At 39.6% G+C, this 22,877-nt stretch overlaps 2 pseudogenes; one reads left to right on the top strand and one right to left on the bottom strand.

Annotated features, from left to right (window-relative positions):
• Window positions 1-2,746: 2,746 nt before the first annotated feature.
• LOC138165617 (eukaryotic translation initiation factor 3 subunit F pseudogene) lies at window positions 2,747-18,496 on the bottom strand (annotated as a pseudogene).
• A 1,774-nt stretch (window positions 18,497-20,270) lies between these two features.
• LOC138165664 (heat shock cognate 71 kDa protein-like) lies at window positions 20,271-22,229 on the top strand (annotated as a pseudogene).
• The last annotated feature ends 648 nt before the right edge of the window (window positions 22,230-22,877 follow it).

The following is a 22,877-nucleotide window of genomic DNA, read 5'->3' as shown; positions in this document are numbered from 1 at the left end:
AATTGGGTTTAAGTGAGGCAGGGCTGTGCAAAGTCACCAGCCTCACTCTCTCCTCCAGAGTTGTCTATGTTCAGTGGCAAGATATGGATCAGAATGACTGGAGATGACTGGATGCAATGGAAGACCTTGGTCTTTTAAACTAAAATCTTTCAAAGTCACTTAACTATCCTAAGCCTCCATTTTTTCATATGTAAAATAAGAGGGTTAGGTTAGATGTCCCTGAAGTCTCTTCAAACTTCATGAGACCTTGGAAATCATCTAGTCCAATTCCACATTTTATTGATAAAGACAAAAAGAAGACTAATTACTAATTACCCAAGATTATACAAGTCATAAATGCCAAAACTGGAGGTGGGTTCTCTTATTTCAATTGAAGTTGAAATCTATCTGCTAAATCTCACTGCCTCTTCCTCTTAATACCTACCTAAGTTTCAGGGCAATTTGTTTTAAAATGTCCTGAGATCGAGGTCAAATAAATGTGATTTGCTTTGCTTGACATAAAAGATGTGATCTTGAAAAGTTGTAAATTTTTAGTAAATTGAATTCCAGCTACTCATTGGCTCACATTGTAATTTCAGAGGTCCTTTACATAGAAAGTTATAGCTGAAAGGAACCTTACTTGAGTACTTACTGTACATGAACTTTACAAAATTTTTACTCATCTGTTAGAAGGAACCTCACCCTTTATTTTAAGTTTTCTTCCTTTTGTTGAAAGAATTTATATTGATTTGGGATGTCTCACCCAACAAAAATCTTTAAGCTAATATTATTACAGTTAGAAAGCCTATCTACCTGATATATGTACTTGTGACATATGTGTACTTCACACATGAGGATTTATATATGTAAATTATATGTGTGTTATACATTATATTTATACATGTGTTATATGTTATATATAAATTATATATTTTATAATATAGAGCTTATAACTGGATCTGTGTACATATGTGCACATAACATATATGTGTATGTTACCTATGAAAGAAATATATGTATGTACATTATGTATGTGTGTTATAATATAGGCATTACAACTGGACCTATGTACATATATGGGTGTATACATAATATGTGTGTATGTTACATATGAGAGAGAAAGTGTATACAATGTATATATATGTGTGTGTTATAACTGAATCTGTGATTCTTTTGGTATAAGAGAATATACAAGAAGCATATATATAATCTTCCTCTTCTCTTTCTTCCAATGTATGTCGGTACTTTCTCTTCAATTTATATTCTTAGGAAATTGCCTAGAACACCAAAAGTTAAGTTACTTATCCAGGGTCATATAGTCGGTATGTATTGAACTTGGATTCTTCCTAGCTCTAAGGCCAGATTTTCAGTCACTTCCCATGCTGATTCAACAAATATATGAATATATATGTATATATTTAATTGGGGCACACCTACATGGGGCAGGAACTTCCCAGGTTAACTTAGCAGGATATAAAAGGGAAGCTCATGCTAGTTAAAGGATACCTATTCAAAAGAAACTAGATTGAAATTAATGAGTGAGCTCCTAGGGGATCAGAAAAAGGTGAACTACCATAAGGCATTGAAGCTGGAAATAGAAGCTAAGGACTGATTAGAGCTGAACTAAACCTGCAAACTGGATTTCTTGCTTATAATGAGGATGGACTTTGGGGGAAGAGGGGATACCCTTGTCACATGCCATTTTTTGCTAACCTAGTGCTTCCATGTGTCAGATGATTTTTCTACTGAAAGACTAAAGTGATCAAAATAATTCCAATTATTCTGAATAACCAGAATGATTTTATGGTTTCAGGTGAGTGAAGGGAAGTACCAAGGGGAACAGAGAGCATTAATGTAACCCAAGTATTTTCTGCTTAATATAGCTCTGCAAGGCAGAAAAGAGATCATTGAGGACAAGGTCTTTGGGGTTTTTTACCTTTGTATTAGAATGTGACTCAAACATATATTTTTATTCTATTTGTATGTATGTTCATACAAGTGTTATTGTGGTAATAGAACAGACCTGTTATTTCTTCAGATTGGTGGTGCAGTGGATGAAGTGGCAGACTGGAATCAGGAAGACACTTCTGAGTTTGAATCTGGCCTCAGACACTTACTAGCTGTGTGACCTCAAGCAAGTCACTTGACCCTATTTGCCTTAGTTTCCTCATCTATAAAAAATGAGCTGGAGAAGGAAATATCAAACCACTCCAGTATTTTTGCCAAGAAAACCCTAAATGGGATCATGAAGAATCAAATGTGACTGAAAACAACTGAATAAAAAAGTATAAAAATACCTTCCTGCAATGTAGGTCACAACATCAGGAATTTTTAGTCTTAGAGAGTTGCTTGGAAGATTAAGAAGTTTAAGGCACTTGCCCATGACTGAACAACTAGTATGTGTCTGAGGCAGGACTTGAACTCCTATCTTCCTGTCTGTGAGGCCAGCCTTCTGTCCACTACATCCCAACACCTTGCACATAGTGGACAATTAATAATTGTTTATTGAATGGAATCAAACTTGTTCAATCTAGGTGGTCTGAGAATTCTTTTTTCCCCCTTTTCCCCCCAGAGGGAAAAGTGATGTCTGTGATTTATTCAGTTATAAACAGCTCAGCTCGGCTCATCTACAGAAACAGGCAACTTAAAAATGACAGTAAAAGAAAAATCCACTTTTATTCTCTATCCTATGGGTTGAGTCAAGGGAGGACTCACCTCAGGTAGAGTTGATGGCTGTAGATGCTGCTCATTGGGTTTCCTCACAGGTTCACAAGTTTCTTATTGGAGTGATTTGTGACTGGGGTGGGTTGGCAAGGTAAAATCTCCATCAACAGGTCATTGATGCTGCTGTTCACCACATTGTTGAAGTCCTCAGGGGGCATTCTTGGGAACTTGGTTAACCAGGTCCATCAGAAAGTGGCCCCGGGTGTTGTCAGCTGCCACCTTTCCAGACAGTAATTCCATCCTCAGCATACCACAACACTGTGCTCAGAGCATCCTGGATCCAGGCTGGTGTCCCACCAACTTGCTGGAGATTACTTGAAAGGCCAGTAGCTTGGTGGGGGCTGAAACATGTCTCCATGATCAGGTCAATTCCAATTCGCTCAGTATCATAGCAGGCATATTTCATTGCCAGCTGAGTGAACATCACTCCCATTGTTTTTTTCCAGGAACACCCATGGAAGCACTGACACAGGCTTTGATGCTCCTTCGTCCATTCTGGAGGCCGGTGTCCACAGTGAGGGGAAGGGGCTTCCCGGCTGCAGTACTCCGGGTCAGAACCAAGTGTTCTGTGATGTCCATGGCCTGTGGCATACCAGCCCAGTGTAAGCACGTGGAGAGATTGTTTTGTGTAATTCATGCATGTTCTTAGCAAATTCCATGTCCACAGCAACCTCACTCTCAGACTCATAGGTGACCCTGAAAAGCAGCTGGTGACTCCTACTGAGTGTTTTTCTATTGTTTCCAGCAGAGCGTAGATAATGCAGCTGCCCCTCCTTGAGACACTCACAGCTGTCCATCACGAAGGCGAGGATGACCAGGTGCAGTTGGATCACGTGGCCACCGGCGAATGTCCTGGGGAGCACAGGCTCAAGGCGGGGCCTGCGCCAGGGTCGGGGAAGCCTGCAGGGGCGCGGATCCTGGCCCTGGTCCTGCGGTGGGGCTGGGGCAAACGCAGGGGTTGGGGTCGAAGTCAGCAGGAGCCCAGCTGCCATGTTGCTGAAGGGCTAAATTGCTCTGGGGATTCTTGAACAGGAGGATGCAGCCCCTTTATTCAGGATGGTGAGTCTCAGTTAGGGAGGACGATGCCATCAAGGCTGAGATGAAGCTTAAAACTCAACTGAATGAAGGTTAGGGACAATAACTGCGTAGAAAGTGACTTTCTTTCACCTTCTGCAGAGACCACAGAGCCTGGTCAAGAAAGGTTCCTGATAGCAAGAGTATAAATGACCTTGCTCCGATTAGAAAAATTTACAAATCTCTAAAAGAAAACAAGGCTATTCCATTTTTTGATGGATCTAGTTAGTGTAAAGTTTTGCCCTACATTGAGCGCATATATTTCTCTCTACAACTTCTATACATTTCTTCCAATTATAGTTTCTGGGGCCAAACAGACCCTCCCTCCTCATTCCTGCATCCTGGCTTCCTTCAGCTGAAGTCTCCCCTTTTACAAGGTTTCCCCAGTCATCCTTAAATCTTTGTATCTTTTGCTCTCAGTTTCTGCCCAATTTATCCTATATATATTTTGTTTGTACAGATTCATATATTGGCTTCTCCATCACACTGGGAGCTCCTTGAGAGCCGAAACAACTTTTAATCTTTCTTTGTATCCCCAAAACTTAGTACAATGGCTGGAACATAGTAAATTCTTGTTGACTAACTGAAACCTTATATAATCCTGTCTACTTCTTCATTTCTTTTTTTTAAAGCAATCGGGATTAAGTAACTTGCTCAAGGTTACACGGCCAGTTATTTCTGGGTGTGGTGCTAAGTATCTGAGCCCAGATTTGATCCCCAGGCCATCCCGACACTGGAGCTGGTTCAACACTGGAGCCGATGCTCTTACTTGCTGTGCTACCTGGACTCCCCTACTTCTTTATTTCAATGAAGAAATTGCATCATACTGACTGAGGTACAATCCAAGTCAGTGATATCACTAGAGCCCAACTGGCCAAAATTTCAGGTTTTCTTAGCTAAAACAGTTGTCTCAATGAACACAAAGCCCCCATTATACATTGCAAACATGGTCATTCCCTTTAAGAGACTAAAGTATTATCATTATTATTTCTTTTTTTCCCATCTTTTTGATGGGGTTCAATTAGAACATTCCTGGAATGTCACTACCTATCTATTATTTGTATATTTAATATCCTATGGACAACTGCATGTCTCAATAAAATAACATTTTTAATTGAATAAAAATATTAGAGAAGGCAGCTAGGTGGCTGAATAGAACTCTGGGCCTAGAATCAGGAAGACCTGAGTTCAAATGCAACTTCAGACACTAGCTATGTGACTGTGTGCAAGGCTCTTAACAATCCACTGGAGAAGGAAATGGCAAACATCTTGAGTATCTTTTGTGTGTGTGTGTTTTAATTTTCTCTTTTTTTAAATTTTAGACTTGAATACTAAAACTTAAATACATGATAAGAAAAGAAAAAAAGAAACATTATAAATTTAAATATTAAAACTTAAATGTAAAATGGCCAAAGAAAAAATATTTATGTTTTCAGCAGAATGTAAGAAAGGATTCAAAATATATAGCAATAAACTTCCATTTCAAGACAGCCTATATATTAAATACTGCACATTGTGTTAAAAGCTGTCCATCTTTGCTTCCTTGGAGGTGTTTTTATTCTCTGCTGTACACTTTTTAATTTATCCTTTTCCTCCCTCTCCCCTCCCCTATTAAACATGGATATATTTACATATAAATATCGATATATACATATATATGTATGTTTCCCTGAGAGATTCTATTCCTAATCTTTGTTTTTTTTTATATTTGTGCATATTTCTTAATCCCTATCCCCCCTAAATCCTCTACTTTGCTTCTACCCACTACCATACCCTCCTCAGATAATCCTTCCCTTGTCCTCCCATTCCCATAAATCTAAATACCCTTTTATATGCCCCTTTGACCTTAATCCCTCACCTTTACCTCTAAAGATCCTGTCCTTATCCTTTCCTCACTCCTTATTTCTTAGCCTTTTATTTCTTTCTGAATTTTGAAGACATTAATATTTTTCTTTTTTAAATTTTTTTTGTTTTTTATTTTATTTATTTATTTTTACTTTAATACTTTTCTAAATGTATATGTATTGTTCCCTCTTGAACCCATTCCCTATTAAAGTAAGTTTCTGGAAGTACCAGACTGCCTCCCTCATCTAACTGCTCTATCTGTTCTTCCTCTAACACCTCATTTGCATAATTATTCTTTTTAGTTGTTTCTGAATGGTTTTACTTTTTGAAGTCATATCATGCTCAGATCTACCCTAATCTTTCTTATGAACTACCCAAGTACTAATAAAAATCTTAGACATATGTTTTACATTTTACATACATAAAAGTAAACATTCTGTCCTTATTGAGAGTCTTTTGTTTGTATCTTATATTTCTCTTGGCTCTTGTATGTCAAATCCTCTATTAAATTCAGGTATTTTTTTCTTTTTTAACAAAGTCCCAAAAGTCTGGTAATTCGGTAAATATCTATTTTTTTTTTCATTCAAGATTATGTTTAGCTTTGCTGAGTATGAGATTTTTGGCCAGAAGCCCATTTTTTTTTGCTCTTCATTATATGGTGTTCTAACACCTGTGTTCTTTTAGTGTTGCCACTGCTAGGCCTTGTGTGATTCTAATTGTGACACTGCCATAAATAACTTGTTTGTTTTTTCTTTTTGCTTGTAATATTTTAAGCTTGAGCTAGGGCTTTCAGAATTTGACTATAATATTCCTGAGGGTTTTCCTCATAGAATCTCTTTTAGATGATGATAGGTAGATTTTTCCTATTTCTACTTTCCCCTCTGTATCAACCATGCAGTATTCACAGTGCCTACGGTAACTATAAATATGCTGATATGGTTATTAATCACAAAATATACCAGGCTCTCTACATGGGGAATAAAGCTAGAAAATTTATTCAAATACCAGAAAACTGAGTCCCCAAACCAGAAAGTCAGAGTCATCACAGTAGTTATGGAGTCGGCACACATAATTAATGTAGTAAACACTAACATTCTCAAACCTTCAAAACAGGACAGGCTACCTCAGGCAAAGATCCTCCTCTCCTCACTCACAGCAACTGCTCAGCATCCACAAAGCATGTTCCCGGGAGCTCTGGACCGCAAAGTTCCCATCGTCCCTCAGCAGGAGTCCTTAGCAGAAATTCTGGCTGGCTCAAAGAAGGAGTTCCCACCTCTGCTGCTGCTTCCAGGCTTCCAGTCACTGCACACACTCTAGCTTGGCTTCTGCTTCCTCTTGCCCTGCCCCTTCCTGCTACATCAGCAAATTCAAGGGGCATGGAAGATCTTTAAATCCTATAAGCTTACATTCATTCCCAAGATCTTTCATTTCCCTTACTTGGCAAAAATACATTAACAATACATTTCATTACATAGGTTAATATGAGTTTTAGGAGTAACTGGTGTCAACAGAATTTTACAACCATATAACAAGGATAGCACACAATAAACACAGAAAACAATATTTTCAGGTGGGGCTTGAGCACAAGATCCCCATCATTCCCCCCCAAACAAATGGGGCCCCAAAATCTTGGGGTAAGAGGCAAAGGTCTCTTCTTCTGTGGCTACTTACTGCTGAAATCGAAAGTAGAGCTGTCCCTGTCACAAGGGTTTTGAGAGGTCAGTTCTTAATGTGCTTGATGACAGGTCCAGAGGTGATACATCACAGTTGCGGAAAAGGGGTGACATCCAGCTTAAGTTATCAGGCATCTACAGGTAGAGGGTACCAAGCCTGCGGAAAAAAATCTAGCAAACAAAGTGAACAGAAAAAAAGCGAAGAAGAAGGAAAGAGACAATAACCAGACTATTGTAGCCTCACTCATGGTAGAATATATGAGTTAAGGGTACAATTTTGTAATCATCTTCTCCAGAATAAACAATAGTTACAGTGTTATCCCTCCCATGTGCTATAATCTCTGCAGCCTTTGGAACATCATCTGGCTTCCGTTTTACCCATAATTTAGCTCCCAATTTTATTCTGTCAGTAGAACCAAATCCTTCAGTTCCTCTGACAGTTATTTTGGAAGGAGGGTCAGTTTTTACAAGTGGTATTGTTTTATAAGGAATGATAATCACTTGAACTATCCTATCATTCTTAAGAATCTGTATGGGCCTTTCACCTAAATTATGGAATGTTACAACAATTTCTCCTCGATGTAATGGGAATGTAAATTTAAGATCTTCCCTGCCCCAAGCCCTTTGATAGGCTTAAGTGCACCTGGAGCCTGTGGGGGGAGGCTTGTTTTTCAGGAGATGCTTTTTGATTGGGCAGTGGGTCAAGAGGGTTGTTATATTCTCTGAGACAGGAGAAGGCTATATAAGCCCTGATGGGAGATTTTGCTTTGGGGCTCACTTTGAGAAGAGTTCTGTGATTTGACCAGATGAGACTCTGGGCAGCCATTGAGCTCCCCGGCTTTGAAAACCCAGATGTTGTTGCTTCCCTCTCTGGTAACTGACCAGGTATGGATGTAATGGTCAGACAGCTAGAAGCATGTCTGCTAATCTGTTTCTCTGTCTGCTTGTAACTTCTGCTTGTAACTTGTTTGTTTTCTCTGAAGCTGGGGGTGCTGACCTTTTTCCCTTGAGCTAGGTAAATGACATATGTCTGATTAAAGTAAGATTATTAACCCATTTGGAGTTGCTTTTCTTTAAAAAAGCAGATCTAGGAACCTGTATTAGCATCCATCCTGGGTATGCTAGGGTGCTTGCTGCTACACCCTCTTGCAATGATTCAGGATAATTTTCTTTAATTATTTCTTGTATTATTGTAACAAGATTATTTTTTTTGATCATAGATTTAAGGTAGTCTGATTATTCTTATGTTTTCTTAATCTGTTATTCAGATCATTTATTTTTCTTATTAGATATTTCCCATTCTCTTCCTTTTTTTCATTCTTCATATTTTGTTTTATTATTTCTTGGTCTCTTATGTCTTTTCTAGTTTCCCTTTTTAAATTCTGATTTTCAAGGAGTCATTTTCTTGCTTAAGATTCTGGGTCTCCTTTTCAAATTGGTTAGCTTTCTTTTCCTAATCTTATTTTTCTTGCATTGTTATATATTGTTTAGTTTTCCCTCAATCTCTCATTTGAATTTTTTTTAGCATGGAGGGGGGAGGGAGGGCAACCAGGGTTAAGTGACTTGCCCAAGGTTACACGGCTAGTTTTTGTGTGCATGTGTCAAGTGTCTGAGGTCAGATCTGAACCCAGGTGCTCCCACTCCAGGGCTGGCACTCTACTCACCGTTCTCACTTGATTTTTAAAGTATTTTTTAAGTTCTTTTATGACTTCTTTTGGGTCAGGTGACCAATTAACATTACTATTGTTTCTTTGCCTCAGTATCCTCCTCTGAAGATGAATCCTAGTCTTCTTATATCCATAATAACTCTCTATGCTTGAATTCTTTCTTTTTTACTGGTGTATTTACTTATTTGTCTTTTTTGTCTGTTTATTATTTTGTGTGTGATAGTTTAATTTTTTGGTATTCACTTCTAGTCCAGGGGTATGGGAAATGGTACCTCTGGTCTCACATCCTCCTTCAGTTCTCTTCTCTGACCTTGAACCCTAACCAAGGTCTCCAGCCTCCTGTTAGTGCCCACAGCCAGCAATGTCCCAGCTCCACTGCTTCTGCACTCACTGGGCATGTGCTGGTTCCTTATTGACCCCAAATGCTTGTCTCCACAGCACAGCTGGGTCTGGTATTCCTTGTCAGCACAGATTCCCATGATCTTCCTGAGCTGAGACACCCAACTCCCCTCAGTGTTTCAGGGGTAAAAGTTCCTGTGACTGGGGTGGAGGCAGCCTCCCAATTCAGCTAACAATAGGACTTGCCACTTGTTTAAGTAGTCTCTAGCCTAGAGGTGTTTATTATTCACAGGGATCAAATTTTGTCCCAGGATTTTTCTTCAGATATTCTCCAATTGTCCCAGGAGGACTCCTGCCCCTTCTCTTGTTTATTTTTAGTGCCCTATGTTTGCCCTAAGGTGTTGTTTTATCTCTTTTGTGGAGGAAAATCTTGAGAGCTTGGAATTCTCTGACCTACCCTGCCATCTTCTCCTCTAGTGTCTTTGTCAAGGACACTATTGACATACTATGGTCCATGGGGTGATAAAGAATTGTACATGACTGAACAACTAAATAGGAACAAAAATATTAGAATGTAGACCATTTTCTGCACACTCACTAAAATATTCTTCGTACAACTCCTTTAGCATACAAAAAAATAGAAAAGATATTCAATCATTTTCCACATGATTTTTATCTAGTCTGCTGGATCTTTATTTTTTTGAAGGCTTTTCATTCCATGTTGCTTGGAGATTGTGAGTATTTGGATGGAAATATATATTAACAATGTTGTCCTTAAGGTTTTATGTATCGATTTCATGCTGGAGTAAGTATAGATAACAGTTTATCCTATGATAATGGTCCAATTCCAGGTCAATATACTGATGAAGATTTCCAGGATATTTTGATGCTTGTTTTAGTGGTACTAAAATTTGTCAAATCCTTCAATTGTTACAGTTCCATTTCTTGGGTTAAATTTTTTTACATTTTCATAGTGCAAAGAATATTTTTATGTAATTGAAGAAAGATTCCAAAACATGAAGCAACTGTTTAATATTGTTTTTCATTGTAACCACAAAGCTTGATGTAATCTATGTGATTATTACATGCTTTCATTTAATTTCCTCTTTTGTTTGGAAACTATAGTTAGTTTTATTTAGAAGAGATGATAATGCAGTAAGGCTAGGAAGAAACATGATAGCTCAAACTGCCTTCTGGAAAAATAATGCTTTTCATAGAAATTGTTCTTGAAATTATTATGTTGGTGGCATGTTTTAAATAGTTTTACTTGTGAAAATTTTGTCCTTATAAATAATATTCTTAGAAGGATAATTTTTTTGGTAGAGAAAACAGGAGCAAAACTGAGTATTTCTGGGGCAGCTAGGTGGTGAAGTGAATATAGATCACTGGCCCTAGAGTCAGGAAGACCTGAGTTCAAATCTAGGATCAGATACTTGACACAATTACTAGCGATGTGACTTTGGGCAGGTAACTTAACCCCAATTGTCCTCCAAAAAGAAAAAAAAAGAGTACTTCTTCTTTCTCTTTGTTATCTAGTATCATTTCCCAACAAGCACAGCCAGGAGTCTCAGACTCTGGACAGAAGAGAGCGATAAGCTCTTCTTTGAAACCTCAGATGCCGGCAGAACCCACAAAATGACAAAGAGAAGCTAACCTCCCGCTGAGGACAGCCTGGCAGGCCAGCAGGAATCGGCCAGCACAGTGCTCTGGGAGCCAAGCCCAGCCCCATGCCAAGGCTTTAGCCCCAGAGAGTGTCTGACCAGCCGCCGGTCGGAGGGACTCCAGATCAGCAGCAGCTGTGGCCATTTCCAGAATTATCAACACATAGATGCTAAAGACAAAGTGAGAGGTCAGTGCAGTCTTAACTTTGGGACCTGGTAAAAGGGAATGTGTTGCTTTTGGCACCGTGGCAAGAAGTCGCTGAGACTCCAGCACAGCCAGCCAACACCACTTGACAGCTTCAGCTCCTGGCCTGCAAAGTATAGGGGGACCAAGCAACCAGTCTGAGGGGTATTTGCTCTTGCTTTAACATTCTTGGATCTGGATTGCAGTCTAGGGTGGAGGTCCTGGGGTGTGTGTCCAGCTTGCCAGAGCATGTGGAGACCTCAGAGAGGGCACCCATCTAATACCTCTGGCAGCTGAGAAAACCCCAGTGTTTGGGACGAAAGCTCCCCTGTCTGGTGTCCTACTGTGGCAAAAGGCCCAGGGGTCAAGTGACTGAAGGGCAACATGACCAGGCAAAGGAAAAAAAAGCAGACAGAAGATTCCAATATTAGACTCCTATTTTGAGTCCCAAAAGGAGCAAAGCATGGAATGGAAAGAAGACAGTGAAGTCAGAACTCCTGCACCAAAAGCTTCAAAGGAAAATACCAGCTGGTTACAGGCCATAGAGGACCTTAAGAAGCAGATAAGAGAAGTAGAGGAAAAAATTGGAAGAGAAATAATAACAATGCAAGAAAATTACAAAATGAGAGTCAACAGAGTGACTGAGGAAAATCACACCTTAAAAAATAGAACAATTCAAATGGCAAAAGAGGCTCAAAAAGGCAATGAGGAGAAGAATGCCTTTAAAAGCCAAATTTGCCAGATGGAAAAAGAATCATAAAAGCTCAATGAGGAGAATCATTGCTTCAGAATTAGATTGGAGCATATGGAAGCTAATGACTTTATGAGAAATCAAGATGCTGTTAAACAGATCCAAAGAAATGAAAGAATAGAAGGCAAACTGACATATCTCATGGGAAAAACCACTGACCTGGAAAATAGATCCAGGAGAGATCATTTAAAAATTATTGGACTACCCAAAAGCCATGATCAAAGTAAGAACCTAGAAATCATCCTTCAGGAAGTTCTCAAAGAAAACTGCCCCGATGTTTTAGAACCAGAGGGCAAAATAGAGTTTGAAAGAATCCACCGATCACCTCCTGAAAAAGATCCCAAAAAGAAAACTCCTAGTAATATTATAGCCAGTCTCCAGTGCATTAGCCACACGTGTACAGCCTATACTGAACTGCTTATCTTTCCAGTAAGGGTGGGTGACAAGGGAGGAAGGAGCTGAATCTGGAATTCAAAGTTTTAAAATCAAATATTCATATATATATATATACATATATATACACACATATATATACTATTATTAATACTATTTTACAAGTAATTGGGAAATAAGATATACAAGCACTGGGGCATAGAGATTCACTGGAAAAGTCGAAAGGGGTATGGGAGAAAATATGGGAGAGAGAAGATTGGAGGAGGCATATCCTGTGGGACTGCTATTTTGGGGCAGTGGGTAGGGGAAAAACGGGGAGAAAATTTGATATTCAAAATCTGGTGGAAATAAATGATGTAAATCAGAAGTTAATAAAGCATTTGAAAAATAAAAAAAATAGCTATGATGCCTGATAAATTGGTATGACTATAGTTCCTGGCACCCAAAGGAATTTGAGCAATCGCCAGATGCATCCTTATCTAGCTTACCTGAGACTGATGCTTTCAAAAGAGGCCTGAGGTCTACTTACTGCATTTGAATCCTTTGGATTTTGTGTGTGTGTGTAGAAAAAATGCTTCCCTGACTGCTGTTGCCAGTTGGGCCTTGCTTATGGTTCTGGAGAGGCAGTTCTCCTGAAATTACCACATGTTCTACTTTCCCTCTGAGACAGAACACACAGCTGAGAAACAGGGTGGACAGTTAAGCTGACCAGAACATGTATCCTTTCACTTTTTATGTATATGTTTGTATGTTATCTATAAATAAGAATTTGATTAGAAAAAAAGAAACCTCAGATGCCCTCAATATTGATTTTTTTAATCCATGTGTGTTATTCTTTTTTTTTTAAATGCTTTATTAACTTCTTTTTTAATGCTTTATTAACTTCTGATTTACATCATCTGCTTCTGCCAGATTTTGAGTTACAGATTTTCTCCCCACCCACCCACCGTCCCAAAATAGCAGTCCCATAGGATATCCCCTCCTCCAATCTGCTCTCTCCCACATTTTCCCCCATACCCCTTTCCACTTTTCCAGTGGATCTCTATGCCTCAGTGCCTGCACATCCCATTTCCCAATTACATGTAAGATGGTATTAATAATAGTATATATATATATATACACACATATACATATATACACATATTTGAATATTTGATTTCAAAACTTTTGATTCCAGATTCATTCCCTCCTTCCCCGTCGCCCAACCCTACTGGGAAGATATGCAGTTCAGTATAGGTTGCATATGTGTAGCTAATACGAAACAATAACATAGTAGACACATTGTAAAACACTGATTACACTTCCCTCCCTCCCATCCCACCTCTCACCCACTCTACTCTCCACTTTGATCCTGTCTATTTTCAAAACTGAGTGCTTCCAACCTCCCTCTCCCCCAGTCTACCCTCCGTTCTATCATACCCCCTCTCATCCCCTTCCCCCCTATGCTCCCGGAGGGTGAAATACCCTATTTAGTGTGTATTTCACTCCCTCCTCAAGCCAAATTTCAATGGGAATAAGGGTGACCCATTCCGTGTTGCCTTCCTATTCTTCCCTCCATTGTAACCATTTTCCCTTGCCTCTTCTGTATGAGATAGTTTACCCCATTCTGTCTCTCCCCATCTCCTCTCATTATATTCCTCTCACCTCTTAATTTCACCTTTTAAGTATCATTCCTTGCTGTTAAATTGGTCCTGTGCCCTCTATCTATGTATTCCTGTAAATATATATACACACATTCACATATGTATTCATATGCCCATATACCCTCATATGTAGACAAATATATATATATATATATATGTATATATATATATATATATATATATATATATATATATATATTTCTAATCCCTTCAACTACTGAGAAAAGTTTCCTAAGTTACAGTTATTGTTTTTCCATGTAGGAATGTTAATAGTTCAACTTTGATAAGTTCCTTATGATTCCTTTTCCCTGTTTACCTTCTCATGCTTCTCTTGCTTCTTTTATCTGAGTGTCAAATATTCTATTCAACTCTGGTTTTTTCAGCAAGAATGCTTGAAAGTCCTCTATTCCACTGAATGACCATATTTTCCCCTGAAACATGACACTCAGTTTTGCTGGGTAGGTGACTCTTGGTTTTAATCCCAGCTCCTTTGCCCTCTGGAATATCATATTCCAAGCCCTTCGATCCCTCAGTGTAGAAGCTGCCAGATCCTGGGTTATCCTGATTGTGTTTCCACAGTATTCAAATTGTTTCTTCCTGGCTGCTTGTAATATTCTCTCCTTAATCTGGGAATTCCGGAACCTGGCTATAATATTCCTAGGAGTTTTCTTTTTGGGATCTTTTTCAGTAGGTGATCGGTGGATTCTTTCAACCTCTATTTTGCCCTCTGGTACTAAAACATCAGGGCAGTTTTCTTTGAGAATTTCCTGGAGGATGATTTCTAGGTTCTTACTTTGGTCATGGCTTTCAGGCAGTCCAATAATTTTTAAATGATCTTTCCTGGATCTATTTTCCAGGTCAGTGGTTTTTCCCATGAGATATTTCACATTGACTTCCATTCTTTCATTTGTTTGGATCTGTTTAACAGCATCTTGATTTCTCATAAAGTCATTAGCTTCTATTTGCTCCAATCTAATTCTGAAGCAATGATTCTCCTCATTGAGTTTTTGAGATTCTTTTTCCATCAGGCAAATTCTGTTTTTTAAGGCATTCTTCTCCTCATTGCCTTTTTGGGCCTCCTTTGCCATTTGAGTCAGTCTGTTTTTTAAGGTATTATTTTCCTCAGTCAGGCTGTTGACTCTCATTTCATAATTTTCTTGCATTGTTCTCATTTCTCTTCACAATTTTTCCTCCACTTCTCTTATTTGGTTTTCAAAATCTTTCTTAAGGTCCTCTATGGCCTGTAACCAGCTTGTGTTTTCCTTTGAAGCTTTTGGTGCAGGAGTTCTGACTTCACTGCTTTCCTCCTGTTCCATGCTTTGCTCCTTTTTGTCCCCAAAATAGGAGTGTATTTTTGGAATCTTCTGTCTACTTTGTTTCCTTTGCCTGCTCATTTTGCCACTCAATTACTTGACTTATGGGCTTTTTGCCACAGTAGGACTCTGCCACCAGACAAGGGAGATTTAGTCCCAAACACTGGGGTTTTCTCAGCTGCTGGAGGTGTTAGATAGGTGCCCTCTCTGAGGTCTCTACACACTCTGGTAAGCTGGACACACACCCCAGAACCTCCACCCTAGACTTAAATCCAGATTCAAGCAGATTAAAGTAAGAGCGATTACCCCTCAAACTGGTGCTTGGTCCCCCTACACTCTGCAGGCCAAGACCTGAAGCCGCCCAGTGGTGCTGGCTGGCTGGGCTGGTGTCTCAGGGGCTTTTCGCCCTGGGGGTAAAAGCCACGCACTCCCACTTACTGGTCCCAAAGTCCAGACTGTACTGACCTCTCACCTTGTCCTTCGCATCTATGTATTGATAAATCTGTAAACGGCCACAGCTGCTGCTGATCTGGAGTCCCTCTGGCCAGCGGCTGGTCAGGCCTGCCCTAGGGCTAAAGCTTCAGGGAGGGGCTGGGCTAAGTTCCCAGAGCACTGTGCTGGATTCCTGCAGGCCTGTGGGGCTGTCCTCAGTGGGAGGTTAGCTTGTCCGTTTCATTTTGTGGGTTCTGGAGCTCCAAAGTTTGTTTAGAGTCCCCTTTTTACATGGATTGGGGAAGGTGGAAGCCGGAGTCACAGGAAGCTTGTGCTTCTACTCAGCCATCTTGGCTCCGCCCCAGCATTTGTGTTATTCTTATATTCATTACCAAATTTGAATCACTTAGGGGGGTTCAGTGATCTTCATAATATGTTTTCATAGCTGTTTCATGCTTAGGCCTTCAGCCACTCCCCCACTGATGAACATTGCTTGGTTTTCCAATTCTTTGCTATCACAAGAAGAGCTGCTATAAATATTTTTGTACAAATATGTCCTTTTGCTTTTAAAAAAAAATCTCTTTGGGATACAGTAGTGGAACTTTGTTCCATCTTCTGCAGATGTGTCCTTAAGGTCTAACTTGGTCACTGAGATCCTAACCACTTATAGATATTTCTTTAGACAATTTCTTCATTGATCATAATTATATTCCTGAGAATATCCTCATAGGCTGGCTTGTTTCATGTAAATTCAGATCATGTTATCCTTTTTCTTTTTCAAAGTTTATTTTATCTGTTCTCCTAAAATATAGAATCCAACTATTCTCTTAATTTACCACAAATTTCAATATTTTGTGTTTCCCTCTTCAGAATATTCCCATCATTTCTATTCATTCAACTAGTTCCTCCTTATTAATCCAATTCAGGTCTAGACCATCAGTTCGCTTTATCCTTTCCTTCTTTGTTTGAAGATGAAAATTATCATTAAGGTCAGTCAAGTGTGTGTAAACTGCTATGCCTTTGGCAACATGTCCAAATAGTTAAGGTATCTGATGCCTACCAGACCATAACTCTGTGGCAGGTTTCTAATTTTTTTTTTTGCATAGGCATCTATTTCTTGACATTTCAATAGTCAACTAATCAACCAACAAGTATTTAATAAGATCCTACTATGCATCCAGATATGTCTTTAGTTCATTCATACCAAAATTTCACTTCTGTTTCTACATTTCCTTTACCAAGTGTGTTCCACAATGCTTAGGTTCATGAATTCCATTATAAACTATATCTTCTTGCTATCCAATGATATTCTACAACCATTTTTGCCTAATCCTTTTCCTCAGACTCAGCTATGTCCCTTTATTGTCATATTCCAATTAAATCAAATTCAGTAAGCTTAAGTAACATAACAAAACCTCTCAGTGACACATAATGTTGAAATTATGTCCTTCACTTAATAATGCTTGTTTATCTAGAATGAGGCTGCAGAAAAGACATGTCACTTGAATGCCCTGTAGACCAAGTCATCATCCTTTTGGTTCAGAATGAGTGTAAATAGCAATTGTTTCTGTTCTGGCCAGCAACTCTAAGGTTTGATTCATTTGTGAAGGCAAACTAGGCAGTCTGTTTCCCTCAATTCTTACCTAACCTTTAGCTACTGAATAGGCATTACCTCAGACAAAGTGAGACCTGGGAAAGACCTTATCTTAAAAAGACCAAGTCTCCCATTACATCCAGGGCCATTGACAGTCACCTTGATCTGTGTCTTGCCACTGGACCCAGATGACTCTGAAGGAAAGAGTGAGCCTGATGCATCAGCACAGCTCTGCCTCACTTAAATCCAATTCACTTTGAAATCAAGGCATTGCCCTGCTGATGTCATTGGTCCTTTTTGAGAAGCAAAGTGTTATCCTAGTCACCACTCCCCCATTTTTTTTATTTGTTGTCTCCTCCTATTAAAATGTAAGCTATTTGAGGGCAAAAAGGGTCTTTTTTGTATTTGGGATTTGCTTTCTTTTTTTGCATTTTGCATATTTATTCCCAACACTAAGCAGAGTATCTGAAATATAGTAAATAGTTGATAAATGTTTTCATTTGTTCATGCATTCACTTATATTCCATCATTATCATGGAAATAGAGAATCTCAGAGTTGGATGGAATTTCAGGGCCCATCTAGATCAAATCATACCTAAACAAAAAGCCCCTCTACTTTATACCCATCAGTCTACTTGTTAAGCACCAACTTTGTAGATGGCACTGTTCTAGGTACTAGATATACAAATCCAAAGTAAAATGGTGCCTGCCCTCAAGGAACTTACATCTCCAATTGCTTATTGAATATCTCAAACTGGATGTTTCATAGACATCTTAAATTTAGCATGTGCAAAATTGAAGTCAATATCTTTTTTCCAAAACCTTTCCCCTTTCCAACCTTCCCTATTGCTGTCAAGGGCACCAACATCCTCCCTGTCACTCAAACTGAAAAATCTCAAAATCTAGCTGTCATCCTCAACATTTCACTCCCTCTCTCTCCCTCTCTCTCCCTCTCTCCCTCTCTCTCTCTCTCTCTGTCTGTCTCTCTGTCTGTCTCTCTCCCCCTCCCTCCCTCCTCCCCTCTCTCTCTCTGTCTCTCTCTCTTACTACCACCCTATATCAAGACCTATAGACTTTATATTCTTCATATTTCTCTGACTCATCCCCTTCTATCCCCTGACACCATCACCATCCTTTTAGAGTACTCATCTCTTTACACCTGAACGATTGTAATACCGTGATGGTTAGTTTGCTTGCCGTAAGTCTCTCCCCACTATAGGCCATTTACTTTATTCAGCTATCAAAGTCACCTTACTGCAGCCCAGGTCTGACCTTGTCACCTCCCACACCAACTCAATAAACTCCAATAGCTCCCTATCACCTTAAATATAAAATCCTCTATTTGGCATGCAAAGCCCTTCATAAGTTGTCTATACTAGCTTTCCAGTCTTCTTATAGCTTATACTCCCCTCACTCCACCATGTACTCTACCATCCAATGACATTGGTCTCCTTGCTGATCTTTGAATAAGATATACATGCACACATGTATGTGTATATGTATATATACACATATGTGTATATGTATATATACACATATGTGTATATGTATATATACACATATGTGTATGTATATGTGTGTATTTAAGTATGTTTGTACACATATATATGCATGCATATATGTATGTATATGTATATATACACATATATACTTAAAATAATTTTAAGAGACACTAACAATTGCTGAATCAGCAAAACCTTTGTAAAATAAGTGGTACTTGAGCTGAGCCTTGAAAAAAGTTAGGAATTCCCAGCAGCAGAGGTGAAGAAGAAGAGTATCTTGAGCATGGGGCACAGGCTATATAAAGGCATGGAGGCATAAGATAGAATCTTCTAGAGAAGGAGCTGCAATTATACCCTTTCTCTGAATACCTGCAGTAAAGGAGAATCTCCCAAGGTGATCCCTTTGTTTTGGGGGCAGATGTAAATATTAGGCATTTTTTTCTCTTTTATCAAGCCTAAAGCTTTCCCTCTGCAAGTTCCAACCATTGTCCCCAGTTCTTTCCTCTGAGACCAAATAAGACAAGCCCAGTTCCTCTTCGACATGATTTCATAACATGATTTCAAATATTTGGAGACAGATATATTCTCCTTCATCTTCTCTTCCAGACTAAACATTTCAGTTTCCTTCAAATTTTATTGAGAAGTTATGATTTCAAAATCCTTCCCCAAACTTGTCTCACTTTGCTAGGTGCTGTCCCTTTACTGTTACCCAGAATTGAGCACCGTGCTCTCAGTGAGGTCAGATAAGAACCAAATCTGGCATAGTTACAAATTGACTTTTTTTGAAGAGTTGGACCTTGTGACAGTTCCACCAGCTGCATATCAATAGGCTCATTTTCCCTCAGACACCCCCTCCCCAAACATTGACTCCTCTCACCTTTTATTATTTTTGCTGAGAGATAAAGCTGATAACTAAGTGCCTGGTGATATGATTTCAAGGGTAAGAAAAAAATGTCCCAGCACTCTAATTATGTTACCTATAAGTTCTCCAACACTTAAAATCCTTTTAACAAAGGAAAAAAGGCATGAAACATAATGTCAGAAAATTTATTTTCTAATATTGACTCTGCCTCTTACTACCTGCATGGTCTTGGCAAGATATTTAATGTTTCTTGGTACCCAGAGTCATCACTAGTAAAATAAAGGAAAAGGTAGGGGTGGGAGGTTCACTAGATAATCTCCACAGTCTTCTCGTTATCTAAACCTCCATGATTCTTGTCTACTATTTTTACTGAGGAACAACATTGGTTTGGGGAACAAAGAGAGGTTTTCACAAAAATTTGTACCTAGGTCACTGGAAAAAAAAAGAAAGGAGGGGAAGAGAGAGAGAGAAGAGGGAGGAAAGGGGGAGGGGAGAAGGAAGGAAGGAAGGAAGGAAGGAAGGAAGGAAGGAAGGAAGGAAGGAAGGAAGGAAGGAAGGAAGGAAGGAAGGAAGGAAGGGCTACTCAGCACAGCAGTAGCCTTTCTCTCTCCACAGTGGTCAGCTACAATCCCCCAACTCCCCAGCAACCATGTCGAAGGGACACGCAGTTGGCATTGATCTTGGCACCACTTACTCCTGTGTGGGAGTCTTCCAACATGGGAAAGTGGAGATCATTGCTAATGACCAAGAAAACAGGACCACCCCAAGCTACATGGCCTTCATGGACACAGAATGTTTAATCGGTGATGCTGCAAAGAATCAAGTTGCAATGAACCCCACCAACACAGTTTTTGATGCCAAACTTCTGATTGGTTGCAGATTTGATGATGCAGTTGTACAATCAGACATGATGCATTGGCCTTTTACGGTGGTGAATGATGCAGGCAGGCCTAAGGTCCAAGTGGAGTACAAAGGGAAGACCAAAAGTTTCTATCCAGAGGAAGTATCTTCTATGGTCTTGACCAAGATGAAAGAAATTGCTGAAGCTTACCTTGGGAAGACTGTCACAAATGCTGTGGTCACAGTACCAGCCTATTTCAACAATTCCCAATGTCAGGCCACCAAAGATGCTGAAACCATAGCTGTTATCAATGTGCTTCGAATCATTAATGAGCCAACTGCTGCTGCTATTGCTTATGGCTTGGACAAAAAGGTTGGTGCCGAGAGAAATGTGTTGATCTTTGACCTTGGAGGTGGTACCTTTGATGTCTCCATTCTTACCATTGAAGGTGGCATCTTTGAGGTCAAGTCCACAGCTGGAGACACCCACTTGGGTGGGGAGGACTTTGACAACCGAATGGTCAACCATTTCATTGCTGAGTTCAAGCGAAAGCACAAGAAGGACATCAGTGAGAACAAGAGGGCTGTTCGCTATCTCCGCACTGCTTGTGAACATGCAAAGCATACCCTCTCTTCCAGTACCCAGGCCAGTATTGAGATGGATTCCCTCTATGCAGGTATCGACTTCTATACATCAATCACCCAAGCCCTTTTCGAAGAGCTGAATGCTGATCTCTTCTGTGGTACCCTGGACCCTATAGAGAAGGCCTTAAGAGATGCCAAACTTGATAAGTCTCAGATTCATGACATCGTCCTGGTGGGTGGTTCCACTCGAATCCCCAAAATCCAGAAGCTTCTGCAAGACTTCTTCAATGGCAAGGAGCTCAATAAAAGTATCAATCCTGATGAGGCTGTTGCTTATGGTGCAGCTGTCCAGGCTGCCACTTTATCTGGAGATAAATCTGAGAATGTGCAGGACTTGCTTTTGTTGGATGTCACTCCTCTTTCCCTTGGAATTGAAACTGCTGGTGGAGTTATGACCATTCTGATCAAACGCAATACCACAGTCCCCACCAAGCAGACACAGACCTTTACCACCTATTCGGATAACCAGCCTGGTGTGCTTATTCAGGTTTATGAAGGTGAGAGAGCGATGACAAAGGATAACAATCTGCTTGGCAAATATGAGCTCGCAGGAATTCATCCAGCACCCAGGGGTGCTCCTCAGATTGAAGTAACATTTGACATTGATGCAAATGGCATCCTCAATGTTTCTGCTGTGGGTAAGAGCACAGGCAAGGAGAATAAGATCACTATCACCAATGATAAAGGATGTCTGATCAAAGAAGACATTGAATGTATGGTCCAGGAGGCTGAGAAATACAAGGCTGAGGATGAAAAGTAGAGAGACAAGGTGTCTTCCAAGAATTCTGTTGAATCTAACGCTTTCAACATGAAAGCAACTGTAGAGGATGAAAAACTGCAAGGCAAAATTGGTGATGAAGACAAACAGAAAATCCTTGACAAATGTAATGAAATAATCAACTGGCTGGATAAGAACCAGACTGCTGAGAAGGAAGAATTTGAGCATCAGCAGAAAGAATTGGAGAAGGTCTACAACCCCATTATTACTAAGCTGTACTAGAGTACAGGAGGCATGCCAGGAGGCATGCCTGGTGGGTTCCCAGGGGGTGGAGCAGCCCCATCTGGAGGTGCTTCTTCTGGACCCACCATTGAAGAGGTCGACTAAACACATCAGAAAGAGCATTCCACACAGCTTTCCAAAAATGGAAGGACTCAAATTTGTAGCCAAGACAGTAGAGTAGCAGTTTAAAAGTAACATTTAAGCTACTGTGTAAATCTGGGCATTTTGAATACTTGAATGTGTGCAGAGGGAGAGAAGTAAACAATATTGCACTTTATCAGTACTGTAAACAAGTGGAAATGCAATTGTCTTGGAGAATAAAATATTTAAAATTGCACCATACAAAAGGAAGGAAGGAAGGAAGGAAGGAAGGAAGGAAGGAAGGAAGGAAGGAAGGAAGGAAGGAAGGAAGGAAGGAAACCTTCACATCTGTAGCTTACCGTTGGAAATTATAGACAACTGAAACATTGTTGATTTAACTAGTTTTCATTATTTCACATTACAATTTCATAATTTCAAACTACAATGGACCAGAGGGAGTCAAATGTGCTATGTAGGATTAAATAAATTGTGTAACCTCTCTTCTCCTCAATTCCTGTATCTGTAAAATGAAGGAGTTGAACTGAGATAATCCCTACAGTCACTGGCAGCTGGGAAATTCTAGGAGTCCATGATTTACATAAATTGAATTGGCAGTCAAAAAAATCAGAAATAAAATTCTCAGTCTCATACTTCTTCTATTTGATTAGGTATTTG

Source organism: Petaurus breviceps, unplaced genomic scaffold (assembly GCF_028583685.1).
Source record: "Petaurus breviceps papuanus isolate PSGF00001 unplaced genomic scaffold, PetGlider_PUasm1.0 214, whole genome shotgun sequence".
NCBI classification, from domain to species: Eukaryota; Metazoa; Chordata; class Mammalia; order Diprotodontia; family Petauridae; genus Petaurus; species Petaurus breviceps.
The sequence above is the reverse complement of the archived record's forward strand: the minus strand, read 5'-3'. Positions and strand labels throughout refer to the sequence as shown.